This window comes from Pristiophorus japonicus, chromosome 9 (assembly GCF_044704955.1).
Source record: "Pristiophorus japonicus isolate sPriJap1 chromosome 9, sPriJap1.hap1, whole genome shotgun sequence".
Taxonomy (NCBI): Eukaryota; Metazoa; Chordata; class Chondrichthyes; family Pristiophoridae; genus Pristiophorus; species Pristiophorus japonicus.
In genome coordinates, this window is record NC_091985.1 from 40731096 (window position 1) to 40752613 (window position 21518).

At 46.0% G+C, this 21518-nt stretch overlaps 1 protein-coding gene across 4 annotated transcripts in view; it reads left to right on the top strand.

The window, feature by feature from the left end:
- LOC139272593 (muscarinic acetylcholine receptor M3-like) overlaps positions 1-21518 on the top strand; it is a 362361-nt gene that overhangs the window by 186043 nt on the left and 154800 nt on the right. For 3 of the 4 annotated variants that reach the window (XR_011594895.1, XM_070888664.1, XM_070888665.1), the window contains exon 3: positions 14113-14219. The gene's annotated coding sequence lies outside the window, so the exon portion shown is untranslated. Of the gene's footprint in view, positions 1-1560; positions 1617-14112; positions 14220-21518 lie in introns of all 4 variants that reach the window. The other variant, XM_070888666.1, reaches the window with a different exon arrangement.

Sequence of the window (21518 nt, forward strand, 5' to 3'; positions counted from 1 at the left end):
TCATGAAGGACACTATATAAATGCAAGTTTTTCTTTTTTTTTTCATTTTATAGCATGTTATGGCTGCCTGTGTTGAAGCTGTGGGACATTAGCTGTTGATTGCATACCCAGGTGGTCACTGTACAAGCTCTTTGAATCCACGTAGTTTGAGAGTCCCTGCACCCACAGTGATAGACTTAGGGAAATCACACCAGCTTCTTCTTTTCTCACACAATCTCCAGAAGGATAACTCTTTTGGAGCTATTTTGAAAATAAATGCTATTCCCTCATTTAGCAGGCTTTAAAAATTCATTGGAAAACTTTAGGAGAAACCATTCCAGCCCTGCACCTTCTCTCCCCGCTCAATACACGCACGCACACACAGACACACACACAGACACACACACACACCTATCTACCTCTTAGTAAATAAAGAGCATACACTGGTGAAAAGGTAATAGAAACCATATCCTCAATTGCTCACAATACAAGCCAATTCACAACTGGTAATACTCAAATCACACCACCGTAAAAGGCGCAACTAGAGTATACAGTTTGTCTGAGACCATAGAGACCAGGAAGACCCCGGTGTATACCCTGGCACTGCCAGGTTGGCTGAATTCAGCTAAAGTGGAATCAACATTCCAATTAGTCGCAGCGCCCTTGGGTTAGGTGAAGGAAAATCAGACAGATTGTCACTTGTGATGACGACCTGTCTGCGAGTGTAGCGTGGATGTTAGGTAAGCTCAGCAGTGTTGCTGCCTCAGTTGAATAGACTTCAGAGACTCACTGACAGTGCATGCAGATGAACGTAGGTGGCCACTGGTGCACAGCAAGTGGGTTTGGTAACCGGCTATCTTTTATGGGTCACGACAGATGACTCATGAAGGTGGTCCCAGCCTCATAGAAGACGTAGTGGAGGCCATCAGAAGCCTTGCAGAGTGTGAAATGGCCCACCCATTTAAGCGAAGAGAAGGGGCGTTGAAGCTTCCCTCAGTGGCCCAATAGTGCCCAGTAACCTCCCCCAAAGAAAGTGGAGTGCCCAAAATTGCGCTCCGTTTCCTTTGAGGGGCGGTATGCCAAATTCAACGGCCAGAGCGGGACTTCTGCGCTCGGCGGAGAAAGAACCAGCCCTGAACTAGCCAATCAGGGGCACGGTGCAATTTTGCCCCCATAGTGCCTTCAGGAGAGGCGCAGGAGAGAAAACTGGTGAGAGAAATTTAAAAAGCCCTCAAACTCTACGTTATCTGTACCAGAAACATTCTTTATAGGGCATTCAAAATCAATGGATGCTATCCCGTGCAATGATGCAGTTAATTAGATATTATCGGAAGTGCCTGGTTTCTGTGCAGAAATATATATCACAGTATTAGCAACATCTATCCGAAGTGTATAAACATTCGAGGACAGGGTTGACTAATATGCCATTGCATTAGTTTCACACACACACACGTCATTGTTGGGTGGAGATGAGATAAAAGATGATGAGTTTGTCATGGTTATTGTAAAGTCCTTACTCTACAGTATGAAACCACATTCTGGGGACAAGGTCACTCTGTGACCTTAACTCTTTATTCACAGGACTCCAAAGACGATGACCCTGCGTGGGACCTCTCTTTTTATATCTGTGTGATCAGGTAAGGAGTGTCTCCCACAAGTTTGCCCCTTGTGGTCAAGGTGTGCATCTAGGTTGAGTGTATACAGTAATATAGTGGTGTTACATTGTGGCTACATACATGACATCACATCCCCCCCAGAGTCTTATTGGGATCATAGGTTTAGTCTTTCAGGTGGTCTACGCTCCCTCGTGGAGCACCGAGTTGGGGTTCTGGTTGTTGGACGCTGACGTGAGTGTCTGTCACTTGTGCTGATTCCGGCCTGTCCGGACTGACCGCAGGGACTGTGCATTCTTCTGATTGCTCTTGTTGCTCGTTCACTGGCGGTGTTGTGATCTCCATCTTCAGGTTCCTCCGTGTCGATGATGAACCTTTATTTTACTTGGTCCAGATGTTTACGGCATTTCTGACCATTGTTGAGTTTTACCACGATGATCCTATTCCCCTCTTTGTCAATTACAGTGCCCTCAAGCCATTTGGGCTCCATGGCGTGATTGAGGACAAATATAGGATCATTTATTTCTATACATCTCCCCCTCGAATTACGGTCATGGTACTCGTTTTGTGACTTGCGCTTGCTCTCAACTATGTCGGTCAGGACTGGGTGAATGAGGGACAACTGAGTTTTGAGTGTCCGTTTCATTCGTAGCTCTGCGGGCGGGATCTATAGGCCAGCAGGAGACACGAGGGTCCTTGAATCCTGAGCATACCTTGCTTAATGATTTGGACCGCACGTTCCACCTGGCCATTGGAGGCCGGCTTGAACGGTGCAGTCCTGACGTGGTTGATGCCATTGCCCGACATAAACTCTCGGAATTCGTAGCTTCTGAAACATGGACCATTATCACTAACCAGGATGTCAGCAAGCCATGGGTTGCAAAGATTGCACGTAGACTTTCCACGGTGGTGGATGACGTGCATGAATTCAGAATGATGCACTCGATCCATTTCAAATACGTATCTACCACAATAAGGAATATCTTTCCCATGAACGGGCCCACGTAGTCAACATGAATGTGTGACCATGGCCTGGTGGGCCAGGGCCACGGGCTGAGCGGAGCCTCCCTGGGGGCATTACCCAGCTGGGCACACATCGTGCACCTGCGAACACAGTGTTCCAGGTCTGAATCAATTCCAGGCCACCAAACGTGTGGCCGGGCAATGGCCTTCATCAGCACAATGCCTGGGTGCTCGCTGTGGAGTTCCCTGATGAATGTCTCCCTGCCCTTCTGGGGCATAACTACCTTGCTACCCGATAGTAGGCAGTCGGCTTGGATGGAGAGCTCATCCATCCGTCTGTGGAACGGTCTGACCTCCTCAGGGCATGCTCCGTGTGCGGGCGCCCAATCCCCAATCAGGACACATTTCTTAATCAGGGCTAGGAGGGGATCTCTGTTTGTCCAGATTTTGATCTTGCGGGCTGTGATGGGGGAGCCTGCGCTGTCAAAGGCATCGACAGCCATGACCATCTCAGCGCTTTGCTCCGCTGCCCCCTCAGTGGTGGCCAGTGGAAGCCTGCTGAGCACGTCGGTGCAATTTTCAGTGCCGGGCTGGTGCCGGATGGAGTAGTCATAAACAGCCAACATGAGAACCCGTCGCTGTATGCGAGCTGTTGCGTTGGCATTGACAGCCTTGCTGTCTGACAACAGGGATGTTAATGGCTTGTGGTCCGTCTCTAATTCAAACTTCATACCAAAGAGGTACTGGTGCATTTTTTTTACACCATAGACACATGCAAGCACTTCCTTCTCGACCATCCCATATCCCCGTTCTGCTTGAGAGAGCGACCTGGAGGCATAAGCCATAGGTTGTAGTTGACCCTCAGCATTGCCCTGTTGCAACATGCACCCAACCCCATAGGACGATGCATCACATGTCAGAACCAGTTTTTTACAGGGGGCGTACAGGGTCAACAACTTGTTTGAACAAAGTAGATTTCGCGCCTGATCAAAAGCCCGTTCCTGACAGTCCCCCCAAGACCAATCGCAACCCTTACACAGGACAACATGTAGTGGCTCCAACAACGTGCTCAAGTTCGGCAGAAAGTTTCACGAAATAGTTCAACAGTCCCAGGAATGAATGCAACTCCGCCGTGTTGCAGGGTCTGGGTGCTCGGCAAATCGCCTCTGTTTTGGATTCGGTGGGCCAAATCCCATCTGCAGCAACCCTCCTGCCCAGAAACTCAACCTCAGGAGCTAAGAACACACATTTAGACTTCTTGAGTCGCAGGCCTACCCGGTCCAGTCGGCGTAGCACCTCCTCCAGGTTGTGGAGGTGTTCCTCAGTGTTTTGACCCGTGATGAGAATGTCGTCCTGGAATACGATCGTTCCAGGAATGGATTTAAGCAGGCTTTCCATGTTTCGTTGAAAAATCGCAGCCGCTGATCGAATGCCAAACGGGCACCTGTTATAAACGAACAGTCCCTTGTGCGTGGTGATGGTGGTCAGTAGGTTAGATTTGTCAGCCAGTTCCTGGGTCATATAGGCTGAAGTGAGGTCCAACTTGGTGAACAGCTTGCCGCCTGCCAGCGTGGCGAAGAGGTCCTCCGCTCTCGGGAGCAGGTATTGATCTTGTAAGGACACCCGATTGATGGTGACCTTGTAGTCGCCACAGATCCTGACAGAACCATCCGCTTTTAGGACGGGAATAATGGGGCTTGCCCAGTCGCTGAATTCAATAGACGAGATGATGCCCTCTCTCAACAGCCAGTCCAATTTGCTCTTGATCTTTTCCCGCATCACATATGGCACCGCTCTGGCTTTGTGGTGCACTGGCCTGGCATCTGAGGTGATGTGTATCACTACTTTAGTGCCTTTGAAAGTCCCGACGCCAGGTTGGAATAGTGAATCGAATTGTTGTAGGACGAACTTCGCTCCACAGATGACATTGCGTGAACATCTCTCCATTTCCAGTTCATCTCGGCGAACCAGCTCCTCCCCAACAGTGCAGGACCATTGCCCGGGACAATCCAGAGCGGCAGCCGATTCACTAACCCATTGTGTGTGACAGCCAACATTGCACTGCCTAGCACCGGAATGATTTCTTGAGTGTAAGTCCGTAATTGTGTCTCAACACGTGCTAATTTGGGTCTACTGGGTTTAAGTGGCCATAGCTTCTCAAATTGCTGAACTCCCATGAGTGACTGGCTGACCCCAGTGTCCAGCTCCATGCATACTGGGATACCATTTAATAAAACCCTCATCATCATTGGTGGCGTTTTGGTGTATGAACTGTGTATATTCGCCACATGGAACCACTGAACCTCGGCATCCATCAATTTGCCCCAAAAGTCATCCTGCCTCAAAGAACCCTCTTCTGATCCATCCGCCTCATATAATAGTCTGGTTGCAGACTTCCTGCACATTCGAGCTAAGTGGCCACTGAGATTGCAGGTCCTGCAGACAAACTGTTGAAATCTGCAAGATCTAGCTGGGTGTATTCCCCCACACCTCCAGCATGCGTTAAAGTTTCCATTGTTGGGAACAAAGGGACTATGACCGGGCATTCCGCGCTGACTGTCCCTTTGACTGCTCTTAAGTACCCTATTAGTGGGTGTCAATGGCCCCATCCCGGGCCGCATTGTCCACTGTGATGGAGTGAATGTCCGTTCAGCCGGCCATTGTCTCTGTTGAAGTCCTACTCTGGAGTCTATTGCTGCCTTGGGAGTGTCGGACTGTCCCTGCCTGCCTGCGGGGCTCTGAGTCGCATTGATGATGTTGACTCCCTGATCCATCGGCGTGTTAGAGGCAGAATTGCGTGCGTATATTATTTTTGTCTCTTCCTCCCCCACCATGAAAGTTTAAGCTATCAACGCCGCCGCTTCCAAGGTCAAATCCTTGGTCTCAATTAATTTGCGGAAAATTCCCACATGACCGATGCCCTCGATAAAGAAGTCCCTTAGCATCTCCCCCCTGCAGGCGTCTGTGAACTTACAGAGGCTGGCCAAACGCCGGAGGTCCGCTACGAAGTCCGGTATGCTCTGTCCTTCACAACGTCGGTGGATGTAGAATCTGTGTCAGGCCATATGTATGCTACTCGTCGGTTTGAGGTGCTCCCTGATCAATTTGCTAAGTTCTTCAAAGGTTTTGTCCGCCGGCGTTTTGGGTGTTAGTAAGTCCTTCATGAGCGCGTAAGTCTTTGGTCCGCAGCTGGTCAAAAGATGAGCCCTTCGCTTGTCGTAACGAAGCTTTGCTGAAGCCTCTCGACAAAATCGGCCCTGTCTTTCCCAACACAGCACCCGTTTCTCGTCGCCAATGTAAAGCTCTTACTCTACAGCATGAAACCACACGAGGCACATTCTGGGGACAAGGTCACTCTGTGACCTTAACTCTTTATTCACAGGACTCCAAAGACGATGACCCTGCATGGGACCTCCCTTTTTATATCTGTGTGATCAGGTAAGGAGTGTCTCCCACAAGTTCGCCCCTTGTGGTCAAGGTGTGCATCTAGGTTGAGTGTATACAGTAATACAGTGGTGTTACATTGTGGTTACATACATGACAGTTATCATGACGTGCAATAAAGCATTCGGTGCAACGTCCAGAATAACTGTTTCAGTGAGTTGAACTTCCACCTCTACCGCACTGCACTCCATGGTCAAATAGCCCGGCGCCAATCGTTAGCCACACACATATAAAGTGTGCTTACTTAGCTGACCAGAGGGCAGAGTTTTCTGTTTTATTTCCTCATCTCGGTTGTGTGGTCAGCACGTTAGATTCAGTAACCAGCTATCTTATAATGGGTGGTGACAGATGTCTCTTGAAGATGATTCTGTCATAGAAAAACTTCGAAAATTCATATTGGAGCAAGCCTCAGATTTCACACAGCCACATCGCTGGATGAGGATTCCACACGAATATTCCCTCTTGTAGTAACACAAGAGTCCTGTTATTATCAACTGCCTCAGGTGTGTACCAGATCTCTTTTATTCCGCCTCGGATAAGTACAAGATCCGACTTGCTGTATTGCCTGCATGACATCCGAAAGTGACGCCCTCTGCTGTCTGGTGACCCCAAGCATAAATATATTACACCTCTGACTTTTTTTGGGGGGTGTGCTTTAAGGGGCTGCACGGCCCATTCACATTTTCGCGATCCGCAAACTTTACATTGTCAAAGCCGGTCCTGGGATGTACGGGACCGGCAGAGAGCTGCGCGTCCACCCACTTTATAAGGAACATCGCCAGCAACCCTTAAGTAGAGTTTTTCCACTGGAAAACAGCCGCAATGACTATTATTGATTATAGTATTATATAGTATGAGGAGAGATTGGGTCGACTTGGCTTGTATTAACTCGAGTTTAGAAGAATGAGAGGGGATCTCATTGAAACGTATAAAATTCTGGCTGGGTTGGACAGACTGGATGCAGGGAGGATGTTTCCCCTGACTGGAAAGTCTAGAACAAGAGGTCACAATCTCAGGATACGGGGTAGGAAATTTAGGACGGAGATGAGGACTAATGTCTTCACTCAGAGGGTGGTGAACCTGTGGAATTCTCTACATCAGAAGGCTGTGAAGGCCAAGTCACTACATATATTTAACATAGAAACATAGAAACATAGAAAATAGGTGCAGGAGTAGGCCATTCGGCCCTTCTAGCCTGCACCGCCATTCAATGAGTTCATGGCTGAACATGCAACTTCAGTACCCCATTCCTGCTTTCTCGCCATACCCCTTGATCCCCCTAGTAGTAAGGACTTCATCTAACTCCTTTTTGAATATATTTAGTGAATTGGCCTCAACAACTTTCTGTGGTAGAGAATTCCACAGGTTCACCACTCTCTGGGTGAAGAAGTTTCTCCTCATCTCGGTCCTAAATGGCTTACCCCTTATCCTTAGACTGTGTCCCCTGGTTCTGGACTTCCCCAACATTGGGAACATTCTTCCTGCATCTAACCTGTCTAACCACGTCAGAATTTTAAACGTTTCTATGAAGTCCCCTCTCATTCTTCTGAACTCCAGTGAATACAAGCCCAGTTGATCCAGTCTTTCTTGATAGGTCAGTCCCGCCATCCCGGGAATCAGTCTGGTGAACCTTCGCTGCACTCCCTCAATAGCAAGAATGTCCTTCCTCAGGTTAGGAGACCAAAACTGTACACAATACTCCAGGTGTGGCCTCACCACGGCCCTGTACAATTGTAGCAACACCTCCCTGCCCCTGTACTCAAATCCCCTCGCTATGAAGGCCAACATGCCATTTGCTTTCTTAACCACCTGCTGTACCTGCATGCCAACCTTCAATGACTGATGTACCATGACACCCAGGTCTCGCTGCACCTCCCCTTTCCCTAATCTGTCACCATTCAGATAATAGTCTGTCTCTCTGTTTTTACCACCAAAGTGGATAACCTCATATTTATCCACATTATACTTCATCTGCCATGCATTTGCCCACTCACCTAACCTATCCAAGTCGCTCTGCAGCCTCATAACATCCTCCTCGCAGCTCACACTGCCACCCAACTTAGTGTCATCCGCAAATTTGGAGATACTACATTTAATCCCCTCGTCTAAATCATTAATGTACAGTGTAAACAGCTGGGGCCCCAGCACAGAACCTTGCGGTACCCCACTAGTCACTGCCTGCTATTCTGAAAAGTCCCCATTTACTCCTACTCTTTGCTTCCTGTCTGACAACCAGTTCTCAATCCATGTCAGCACACTACCCCCAATCCCATGTGCTTTAACTTTGCACATTAATCTCTTGTGTGGGATCTTGTCGAAAGCCTTCTGAAAGTCCAAATATACCACATCAACTGGTTCTCCCTTGTCCACTCTACTGGAAACATCCTCAAAAAATTCCAGAAGATTTGTCAAGCATGATTTCCCTTTCACAAATCCATGCTGACTTGGACCTATCATATTACCTCTTTCCAAATGCACTGCTATGACATCCTTAATAATTGATTCCATCATTTTACCCACTACCGATGTCAGGCTGACCGGTCTATAATTCCCTGTTTTCTCTCTCCCTCCTTTTTTAAAAAGTGGGGTTACATTGGCTACCCTCCACTCCATAGGAGATAGATAGATTTCTAGACACAAAAGGCATCAAGGGGTATGGGGAGAAAGCGGGAATATGGTGTTGAGATAGAGGATCAGCCTTGATCATATTGAATGGCGGTGCAGGCTCGAAGGGCCGAATGGCCTACTACTGCTCCTATTTTCTATGTTTCTATGTTTCTATAGGGTCAACATGCTCCACTGGTTTTAACATGTACGTATATCAGACGAACAATGACGGACAGGAAAAGACTCCCTCTCCCTGATCCATCCAGGATGACCCACACAATTGTGATACCCTGTGTATCACAATATGTACACTGCCTACCCCACCCAAAGGCCATGTGACCTCCTGAGAAAGACAGGAAAAAAACAAATAGCCTAGGCCAATTTGGGAAAAACATTCTGGGAAATTCCTCTCTGATGCCCCTTAGCGATTGAAACTAGTCCAGGCGATCACTCTGGTCCTGATAATTCTATGCAGTACCGACCTTTTGAACAAGATGATCTCCACCCCAGCCAGAAACAGATCCAGCTCTCACTTGAAGGAATATCTTTGGCATCCTTGTCTGTTATCAGCTCTAATATTATCTTTCAGCTTGTCAACAAGCAAGAATTAGAGAGGGCAAGAGAGCTTGGCAAATTGTATCTGTATGAACACTTTGTGCTTTAATGTGCAATGGGGCCAACGGAAATTTCATTCATAAATGCAAGTCAGGATCCCATGAGCTATAAGGGCCCCGAGGGAATTTTAACTGACTTCGGAGTGGGATGCTGCCATGGCCAGCCCACTAAATGAACCTGTTGGGAAGCCAATGAGGCCTCCATTGGTAAGTTCCAACAACAAGGTTCCTTTTTGTCATGGTTCAAAAATCGTTTCCATTCGGCAACCACTCCCGCTTAGAAGAACACAGAACATTAACTCCTGGCGGGAAGCTGGTGGGAGTGGACAGGAAACCCAGTGGGAGCCGGAGGTATGTTGGAATTTAACTGCGATTAGGCCTCGAGATGGCCCCCTCCGGGCCCCACAAGGAAAGTCAGGGACCTCTGCTGGCCCAGGCAGGCTCCTCCTTGCCCAGCCGCAAGATCCTGCAAACACCTCCTTGTCCTGAACCGACCTTTCTGCTGGCGGCCTTGTTCCGCTGTCGGCAGGCGAGCTCCAGGCCGCCCGATTTTCGCGCAGCTGGCGCTTTCCGCTGGGAACCTGCGAGCAGCTGACCACGGCGAGATTCACACCAGACAGTTAAAATCTGCGATATAAGCAGAAAATGCTGGAAACGGTGTACAGGTCAGGCAGCATGTGTGGAGAGAGAAACAGAGTTAACGTTTCGGACCCGTGACCTTTCGGCAGAATTGGAAAATGCTCCAGATGTAACAGGCTTTAAGGGAGTGCAGAGGCAGGTAAAAGGGCAGTGGGGAGGGGGTGGTGGGGGGAATGGAGGCAAATACAAAAAGAAAGATCTGTGATGGAGTGGAAGACAGGAGCGATTAAATGAACAGCAGGACCATTACCAGCACCCACTGTCCAAAAATATGGAAGCCGTGGTTCTAATCCGAAATTGTTAAACTCAATCTTGAGTCCAGAAGGTTGTAAAGTGTCTAATCGCAGTTTTTTTTTAAAATTTCAAAATATACTTTATTCATATATAAAAAATTTGCACAATACATTGGTAGACAGTTCAGTACATTTGGATGTGGTCAGCAATTCCTTGCAATACGTTTGGATGCTGACGGCAGTTCCGTTCAATTCATTTGCTTGCTTTACATTTCAAGGTACATTTCAGTACAATCCAGGATACACTGTAATACAGTCATCAAACTAATTTACTAGTGGCACTATACGGTACATGGAATGGATGAGGGTACAGTTACATTTCTTTTCAACATACATTACTAAACAGAACTTGCATTATACATGGCACTACGTAGGTTTTTTCAGATCATGGTGCTCTATGTATACAAAAAGTTTACAAGTACAGCCCGGGGGGAGTTTTATACTGATTCCAGCCCCTGGGTTTACCGTGGCGGAAGGGCTTTAAACTGTGGCTCCTCCCCACCGTGCCTTTGATGCGACTGCACCAATTTTTAGTGCGTCCCTCAGCCCGTACTCCTGGATCTTGGATTGCGCCAGTCTGCAACACGCAGACGTGGACTTCTCCTTGCTCTGGAAGACCAGCAAGTTTCGGCAAGACCAAAGTGCGTCTTTCACCAAGTTGATGACCCTCCAGCAGCAGATGATGTCTGTCTCGGTGTGCGTTCCTGGGAACAGCCCGTAGAGCACAGAGTCCTGTGTTACGGAGCTGCTTGGGATGAACCTCGACAGCAACCACTGCATCACCTTCCAGACCTGCCTTGCAAAGGGCAATCCCAAAGGAGATGGATGACTGTCTCATCCGCACTACAGCCAACTCGGGGGCAGAGTGCCGTGTCTCTGAAACCCCAGCTGTGCACGAAGGATCTGACGGGTAGGGCCCTCCTCACCGCCAACCAAGCTACGTCTTGGTGCTTGTGTGAAAGCTCTGGTGATGAGACGTTCTGCCAGACGAATTTGACAGTTTGCTCGGGGAACCACCCGACAGGGTCCACCCTCTCCTTCTTTCGTAGGGCGTCCAGGACCTTGCGTGCCGACCACTGCTCTATTGCCTTGTGGTCAAAGGGGTTTTTTCTGAAAAACTTTTCCACGAAGGACAGGTGTTCAGGCATGATGCAACTGGTGGGGGCGTTTCGCGGCAGTGTGGCCAGACCCATCCTTCGCAACACCGGGGACAGGTAGAACCTCAGCACGTAGTGACACTTGGTGTTTGCGTACCGGGAGTCGGTGCACAGCGTGATGCAGCCGCACACAAAGGTGGCCATCAGGATGAGGGCCACGTTTGGAACATCCTTTCCTCCACTGCCTAATCGCAGTTAAATTCCATCATGCCTCCGGCTCCCATTGGGTTTCCTGTCCACTCCCACCAGCTTCCCGCCAGGAGTTAATGTTCTGTGCTCTTCTAAGCGAGAGTGGTTGCTGAATGGAAATGATTTTTGAACCATGACAAAAAGGAACCTTGTTGTTGGAATTCTCACAATAAATCCCATGGGAATCCCATCAGCATTATTTGCAAGATGCACTTAAGATTGAAAACCGCCCTGGGGCATTCGGTCAATGTGAAGCTACAAGAGACAAATGCTTGTGGGAATATAAATGGCCCAGGTTGTCAATGTTCTTGGACTATTTTTTGGGGAAATTGTGTACAGGTCCAGGAAGACATTTTATATTTTCATTAGCAGTTATTCAGCAAATATTCTTCATAAACTCCTTTCCTTATGGGCCCTGTGGGAACAATTACTAACTTATCCCTGAAGTTTGAGACAACAATCCTGTAGGCTGAAAGATTTAAAGCTTATTTTTTTAACTTGCAATCCTGGATGAGGTTTTGCTCCTTTGTCCTTAGGCCTGAATTGCAAATTATAAAACCAAAAGGCTGTAAATTATAGACTGAGGGGAAGACTGGGATTGCAAATAGTGACAGAGGTGGACAATGGGATTTTGGCACCAATGGTGCTGATGGCCATTTAGTGCCAGTCCCCTGGGTTATAGGGCACTGAGATCAGAGGCCTGTGGAGCATCAAAAACTTAGTAACTAGACCAAGTAGCTGCTGAAGTCTTCTCATGAGTTGTAGCAATTAAGACTGGGGACACCCACAAACATAAGATGCTCAGATCGCTTACAGGAGTAACTAGCACGGCTGTACTGAGAGTACATCTAAGTCAAGACTCTAAACTTGTAACACTGCCCTACCCTTCTACTGGACCTGACCACAGAAAGCCGGGTATCAGCAGAGTGGGCAATCTTCAACCTTACCAAAGAGAATTTTATCTATTCCTCTAAAAGATTCCTTTGGGTGAACTGTACCATTAATTTTGGTGCCAACAAAAATGTTATCTCCAAATGGGGAAAGAACGGTGTCAATTTCTTGGGAGAATTTGTAGTCCAATCCCTGTATCCAAACCGTGGCATACTTATGGACCTGATATCAAAATCTTTTCTCATTTGCCTATCCAGCACACATTAATGATGCTGGAATAGTTTAGGGCTACGGGGAAAGGGCGGGGGAGTCGAACTATCTGAAATGCTCCTGCAGAGAGCTGGTGCAGGCTCGACGGGCTGAATGGCCTCCTTCTGTGCTGTAACCATTCTACGATTCTATGGTGTAGACACATTTAATGAACAGAATCAGATGAAAATCTGCCCCATTGTGTGTAGATTAGGATGTATTTACCCTACAAAACTGTAGCATTGGTGTGCAGTGGTTTTGCTTCACATCAACACTGCAGTCAGAACGTCAATGCAGCCAGGGCCTGGAGTCAGGGCCCCAGCTGACACGCGAGTGGAGGGGGCTCTAGACGCAGGTCAGGCCTTGTTAAGCGATGTGAAAACGAAAATGCTTTACACCAATCCAAAACTTGTAAGGGGTAATTTTATAAATCCTTGCTCCTGGTCTGGGGCCCAGTCTACCAGGAGTGCATGCCAAGAATTGGGCTTTGCATTTCCCAAGACTTTCTAAATTTTCAAGTTAATGGTCTGAAAATCGTGGGGGGCCCTTTTCCCAATTTTGGATTTGGGCTCTAGTTCAACACAGTTCATTAAAATTACTTTATTGTTTCAAAGTACCCTTAGACGACTTACGTTTGCTGCGAAAGGAGTTTGCCGATTTAAAGCCAAACATTGCTCATTGCTTTCAGTAAATGTTTCTCTAGTTTTTTTCTTCAATCAAATAGAAAATAGTAACATGCTTGTAAACCCAAAACTAGTTCTGAAGTGAAAAAAATAATGTTTTTTTTGTTAAAGGACATTTAGCAGTCAATTTCCCTCACATCTCGCATTAACTGCTTTTCTAATGGATTTGTGGCAATTCAAAACCCATGCTATCCAGTATATGGAAAACATAAATTATTTTAAATCATTTTAACCAAAAATCAATGTTGCTGATATGATAATGCAATTACTTAATAGGTTCAAATAATATTTCTGTGTCTGCTATTTTAATGAAGGTGATAAAATAGTGCTCAGGGGAATATGATGTAAAAGTATTGTGTGTATATGCTAGTACAGGTCGAACCTCCCTTGTCCGGAACCCTCGGGATCTGGCCTGTTCTGGATAAGGGATTTTTCTGGACAAGGAGTGGTCACGTTGAATTGGATGGTACAGGTACTGAGCAAGGGAATATCGGGGCTGGCTGGCTTGGGGCTGGGAGTGCGGCAGAGAGATCATGGGGGTGCGGTGGATCGCAGGGTCAGGCCAGCGATTGCGGGAGTCGGCAGCGAGGAAGGACTTCAATTTGTTCATGTCGGAGTTCTGCTCATGCGCCACCCGATGGCCGGGAATGGTTCTGGATGAGGGATGGTTCCGGATAAGGGAGTTCTGGATAAGGGAGGTTCAACCTGTATTCAAATAGTATCTTCAAAGTTGTTATTTTGGTTCTAATGACAAGCTAAATCAAATGATGTATTTTCTTGTTATTTTTCAGCTTTTATAAGACATATCACGTCAGGCAGCTCGATATATAATAAATGTTCCAGGACCAGGTTATGTTGCTACAGCTTAATGTAGCAAGACTTGTCAATCAAATTATTGGTAAGTTTCCTGTCATTTTTCTCAGTGTTGCTCTCCACATTTGATGAGCCAGTCTAGTTCTAGTCGACGGAGAGGAATGTTGCTGTTCTGGAGATACTATAATGTGCCCACAGTTTTTTTCCTCATCAATTTGATTATAGTGGGACTTTAGAGTTGAATTCAGCCTAACCAGATGGGCATTGGGGGGAATTGAAGTCAGTGGAGAGTAAAAATCGAGCGGGGGTGTTAAAATGAGCTTCTGACCCGCCCCCGCCCGTATCCCGCCTGACCTTTAGGTTAAAATTGATAAGTTAATGATGTCAAGTTGTTGCGATCTGGAATGCACTACCTGAAAGGATAATGGAAGTAGATTTAACAGTAACTTTCAAAATTCAGTATTTGAAGGGGAAAGATTTGCAGGGCTACGGGGATAGACCATAGACTAATTGGTTCGCTCTATCAAAAGAGCCAGCACAAGCACGATAGGGTGAATGGCCTCCTTTTGTGCCATATTATTCTGTGATTCTAAGTTAAATATAATCGGCAAAGTTTGTAAATTTACTGATAAAATAACATGGCCAACAGGCAGGAGTGGAATGTCTGGCGGCAGGAGGTTCCAGTCTGGACACGAAGTAAAGGGCCCCTGATAGGGTTGCCAACTCTGGTTGGACATATTCCTGGAGGTTGCATCACATGACATCCCTCTTCCAGCCTGCACCGCCCAGTAAAACAACCTTTTCTGTCATCTTCAATCTTTATATAACCAATCAATACAAGCGTTCATGGAAAATGAAAAGGAATCTCAATTTTTTTAATGCCCCGATGTACTTTTCTCTCGGGTTTGCTCACAGCAATTTCCAGGAGATCAATCTTTCATTCCTGGAGACTCAACCCTAGGTCCCCTAGCACTCGTGTGGATTGTGGTCTGGAGTGGGGCTTGAACCCACAACCTCCTGACTCAGAAGTGAAAGTGCCACCAATTGAGTGGGGTTTTTCGTACACCATCCCAACAATTTACCTCAATCCAAGAGTCAAAGCACATATATTACACTGGTGTGCTGCGTCCATCAGCAACCATCCTCGGAGTCCCTCTTGAGTGAAATCACCAGTTACTGGAAGCTTTGTGTTGTTGGTTTATGTGCAGTAAGAGCAAGGCTGAAAATGTCTGAATCCATTTCACTCAGATTCACCAGCAGGGTGAGCAGACTTACACTCTGGGCTGGGTTTGACATGTTATATCATTTGAGTATTTAAATTTGTCGGACCCCTCCATTAGCTGGGAAGGTGGAACATTCTATACTATGGGCGTTTCCATATGCACCATCATTAGTGATTCAAATTGGCACACAGGCTTCAGGCAAGTAGAAATCATCAGTACTCAGGTAAAACAAAACTAGACACAGTACTGGGTTTGCAAATAGTGTTGTGGTAGCTTAGGAAAGCAAGCCTTTCTATTAATAATAACAAAATTGTATTGTTCTATCATTCATCTGAACTGAGAATCCCTTAGGCAACTGTATAATTTTAATCTTCATAACACACTGCAACAAAAAAAATCCTTTATAATTATATCAATCTGTCAGATTTGCTGCATAACATGGATGACACTTTGAATTATTTGCCTGTGGTTTTTAACTCTTCAATTGATACAGAGCCCAGCATTTTACTATCTGGCACGCAACTATATGCTTATTCTGAACATGTACCAGTGGAACAAAAATCACCATTAATATCCAATATTATTTTAATTGTTGTGGTTTATAACCCAGACTCTACGGTGCATGTAGAAATACTTACCCACCTTATCTCAAAAAAATGGACCATAAAGACCGACGTATAGGTCCAATACATGTGATACCCTGTTCTTGTGAGGTTAGGCGTTAGACAGACCATTGTTATGGTGATTCAGCTGGATATTCAATATCCCATGGCACAGTTCGCAGAAGAGGAGTGAGTGTTCCCAGTATCCCAGCCAATATTATTCCCTTAATCAAAGCCACCAAAAACAGATCAACTGATTATTCATCTCCTTGGCATGTGTGTGACATTGTTGACACACTGTGGCTGGTAAATTTGCCGACTCAATAACAGTCACTCAATTTCAAAAGTAAATTAATTATGTGCTGCACTTTCAGATATCTCCAGATTTTAAGGTGCAAGTCGCATATTTAGTTCGCTTATATGAGGGTGCAAATGTTTCAATGATTTATAGACAAGTTGTGATTTATAATCCAGACTCCACATTGCATGTAGAAATACAGAGGAGGATCAGCAAGGTTACTGAGTGACAAATGTTAACCTAGTTCCTTCCCCTGACTCCTGAAGCTGCATGCCTTTACTTTTTCATCAATCGGAGGGAGGTCAGCCACATTAGACACACATTATTACAGCAGCGATGGCTGTTTGTTACACATCAATGTATTTCAGCAAGACTTAATTTGCTACATGATGGTGTTGATAATGCAGCTGTGCTATTACTGCCCCGGGCATGTCACTTGTGATGGCGGGAGTGCTGGGGTAAAGGAGCTCAGAACTTTGGGAGCCCAGGATTGCTGTCAGCCATCATAGAATCCAGTCAGCATTTTTCATTCTAGCGGAAGGAGCTAAGCACAGTCGCAGCAAAGGTCACCAGCCAGGAGAACATAAGAACATAAGAATTAGGAACAGGAGTAGGCCATCTAGCCCCTCGAGCCTGCTCCGCAATTCAACAAGATCATGGCTGATTTGGCCGTGGACTCAGCTCCACTTACCCGCCCGCTCCCCGTAACCCTTAATTCCCTTATTGGTTAAACATCTATCTATCTGTGACTTGAATACATTCAATGAGCTAGCCTCAACTGCTTCCTTGGGCAAAGAATTCCACAGATTCACAACCCTCTGGGAGAAGAAATTCCTTCTCAATTCGGTTTTAAATTGGCTCCCCTGTATTTTGAGGCTGTGTCCCCAAGTTCTAGTCTCCCTGACTAGTGGAAACAACCTCTCTGCCTCTATCTTGTCTATCTCTTTCGTTATTTTAAATGTTTCTATAAGATCACCCCTCATCCTTCTGAACTCCAACGAGTAAAGACCCAGTCTACTCAATCTATCATCATAAGGTAAACCCCTCATCTCCGGTATCCTAGTGAATCATCTCTGTACCCCCTCCAAAGCCAGTATATCCTTCCTTAAGTAAGGTGACCAAAACTGCACGCAGTACTCCAGGTGCGACCTCACCAATACCCTATTCAGTTGCAGAAGGACCTCCCTGCTTTTGTACTCCATCCCTCTCGCAATGAAGGCCAACATTCCATTCGCCTTTCTGATTACCTGCTGCATCTGCAAACTAACTTTTTGGGATTCATGCACAAGGACCCCCAGGTCCCTCTGCACCGCAGCATGTTGCAATTTCTCCCCATTCAAATAATATTCCCTTTTACTGTTTTTTTTCCCAAGGTGGATGACCTCACACTTTCCGACATTGTATTCCATCTGCCAAACCTTAGCCCATTCGCTTAACCTATCTAAATCTCTTTGCAGCCTCTCTGTGTCCTCTACACAACCCGCTTTCCCACTAATCTTTGTGTCATCTGCAAATTTTAGTTACACTACACTCTGTCCCCTCTTCCAGGTCATCTATGTATATTGTAAACAGTTGTGGTCCCAGCACCGATCCCTGTGGCACACCACTAACCATAGATTTCCAACCCGAAAAGGACCCATTTATTCCGACTCTCTGCTTTCTGTTCGCCAGCCAATTCTCTATCCATGCTAATACATTTCCTCTGACTCCGCGTACCTTTATCTTCTGCAGTAATCTTTCGTGTGGCACCTTATCGAATGCCTTTTGAAAATCTAAATACACCACATCCATCGGTACACCTCTATCCACCATGCCCGTTATATCCTCAAAGAATTCCAGTAAATTAGTTAAACATGATTTCCCCTTCATGAATCCATGCTGCGTCTGTTTGATTGCACTATTCCTATCTAGATGTCCCGCTATTTCTTCCTTAATGATAATTTCAAGCATTTTCCCCACTACAGATGTTAAACTAACCGGCCTATAGTTACCTGCTTTTTGTCTGCCCCCTTTTTTAAACAGAGGCGTTACATTAGCTGATTTCCAATCCGCTGGTACCTCCCCAGAGTCCAGAGAATTTTGGTAGATTATAACGAATGCATCTGCTATAACTTCCGCCATCTCTTTTAATACCCTGGGATACATTTCATCAGGACCAGGGGACTTGTCTACCTTGAGTCCCATTAGCCTGTCCAGCACTACCCCCCTAGTGATAGTGATTGTCTCAAGGTCCTCGCTTCCCACATTCCTGTGACCAGCAATTTTTGGCATGGTTTTTGTGTCTTCCACTATGAAGACTGAAGCAAAATAATTGTTTAAGGTCTCAGCCATTTCCACATTTCCCATTATTAAATCCCTCTTCTCATCTTCTAAGGGACCAACATTTACTTTAGTCACTCTTTTCTGTTTTATATATCTGTAAAAGCTTTTACTATCCGTTTTTATGTTTTGCGCAAGTTTACCTTCGTAATCTAACTTTCCTTTCTTTATTGCTTTCTTAGTCATTCTTTGCTGTCGTTTAAAATTTTACCAATCTTCTATTTTCCCACTAACCTTGGCCACCTTATACGCATTGGTTTTTAATTTGATACTCTCCTTTATTTCCTTGGTTATCCACGGCTGGTTATCCCTTCTCTTACCGCCCTTCTTTTACACTGGAATATATTTTTGTTGAGCACTATGAAAGAGCTCCTTAAAAGTCCTCCACTGTTCCTCAATTGTGCCACCGTTTAGTCTGTGTTTCCAGTCTACTTTAGCCAACTCTGCCCTCATCCCACTGTAGTCCCCTTTGTTTAAGCATAGTACGCTCATTTGAGACACTACATCCTCACCCTCAACCTGTATTACAAATTCAACCATACTGTGATCACTCATTCCGAGAGGATCTTTTACTGGGAGATCGTTTATTATTCCTGTCTCATTACACAGGACCAGATCAAAGATAGCTTGCTCCCATGTAGGTTCTGTAACATACTGTTCTTAGAAACAATCCCGTATTCATTCTATGAATTCCTCCTCCAGGCTACCCTGTGCGATTTGATTTGACCAATCGATATGTAGGTTAAAATCCCCCATGATTACTGCCGTTCCTTTTTCACATGCCTCCATTATTCCCTTGATTATTGCCCGCCCCACCGTGAAGTTATTATTTGGGGTCCTATAAACTACACCCACCAGTGACTTTTTCCCCTTACTATCTCTAATCTCCACCCACAATGATTCAACATTCTGTTCATTAGAGCCAATATCGTCTCTCACAACTGCCCTGATATCATCCTTTATTAACAGAGCTACCCCACCTCCTTTCCCTTCTTGTCTATCTTTCCGAATCGTCAGATACCCCTGTATGTTTAATTCCCAGTCTTGGCCACCCTGCAACCACGTTTCTGTAATGGCCACCAAATCATACCCATTTGTAATGATTTGTGCCGTCAACTCATTTACTTTATTTCGAATGCTGCGTGCGTTTAGGTAGAGTGTTTTAATCCTAGTTTTTAAACCTTGATTTTTAGTTTTGACCCCTCCTGCAGCCCCTTTATATTCAGTGGCCCTTTTTGTTTTTTGTCTTGGGTTTCTCTGCCCTCCACTTTTACTCATCTCCTTTCTGTCTTTTGCTTTTGTCTCCTTTTTGTTTCCCTCTGTCCCCCTGCCATATTAGTTTAACTCCTCCCCAACAGCACTAGCAAACACTCCCCCTAGAACATTGGTTCTGGTCCTGCCCAGGTGCAGACCGTCCAGTTTGTACTGGTCCCACCTCCCCCAGAACCAGTTCCAATGCCCCAGGAATTTGAATCCCTCCCTGCTGCACCACTGCTCAAGCCACGTATTCATCTTAGCTATCCTGCGATTCCTACTCTGACTAGCACATGGCACTGGTAACAATCCTGAGATTACTACTTTTGAGGTCCTACATTTTAATTTAGCTCCTAGCTCCTTAAATTCGTCTTGTAGGACCTCATCCCTTTTTTTACCTATATCGTTGGTACCAATGTGCACCACGACAACTGGCTGTTCACCCTCCCTTTTCAGAATGTCCTGCACCCACTCTGAGATATCCTCAACCCTTGCACCAGGGAGGCAACATACCATCCTGGAGTCTCGGTTGCGGCCGCAGAAACGCCTATCTATTCCCCTTACAATCGAATCCCCTATCACTATCGCTCTCCCACTCTTTTTCCTGCCCTCCTGTGCAGCAGAGCCAGCCACGGTGAACTTGGCTGCTGCTGCCCTCCCCTGATGAGTCATCCCCCTCAACAGTACTCAAAACGGTGTATCTGTTTTGCAGGGGGATGACCGCAGGGGACCCCGCACTACCTTCCTTGCACTGCTCTTCCTGCTGGTCTTCCATTCCCTAGCTGGCTGTGGACCCTTCACCTGCGGTTAGACCAACTCGCTACACCTGCTACTCATGTCATTCTCAGCATCGTGGATGCTCCAGAGTGAATCCACCCTCAACTCCAATTCCGCAACGCGGACCGTCAGAAGCTGGAGGCGGATACACTTCCTGCACACGTAGTCGTCAGGGACACCGGAAGTGTCCCTGAGTTACCGCATGGTACAGGAGGAGCATATCACGTACTTGAGTCTCCTGTCATGACTTAACCCTTGGATACACTTAAATTGGCAACAACAATGCTAAAGTTTACTCACTGTTATAGAAGAGAAAAAAGAAAAACTACTCACCAATCACCAGCAATCACTTACCCCCTTGATTTTATATATTTTTTTAAATTCCTCTTCAGCACTTGTTCCTCTAATTTAATTATTTTGGGGGGTATTAATGAACCCTCGGCACAGTTTGTGCACATTCTCTCAGTGGCCCTTCATTGAGGAGCAATGCTGGCTGCATTGAGGAGCACTGGGCACCTTGGATGCAATTCAGACCTCAGGCCTCCACATCCAATAACATAGGAGTGGGAAGCCTGCCATTGTATTATTGGCCTCAATGTGTTTGGTGAAAGAGTATAAATAAATACTTTTGAAAAGAAAAAAGACTTGCATTTACATTGTGCCTTTCTCGACCACCATACATCCCAAAGTGCTTTACAGACAATGAAATACTTTTTTGAAGTTGTAATGTAGGAAACGAGCCAGTAAATTTGCGCACAGCAAACTCCCACAAGCAGCACTGTGTTAATGACCAGATAATCTGTTTTTGTGATGTTCATTGAGGGATAAATACTGGCCAGAACATCAGGGGATAACTTTCTTGCTCTTGTTCAAAATTGTGCCATGGGATCTTTTACATCCACTTGAGTGAG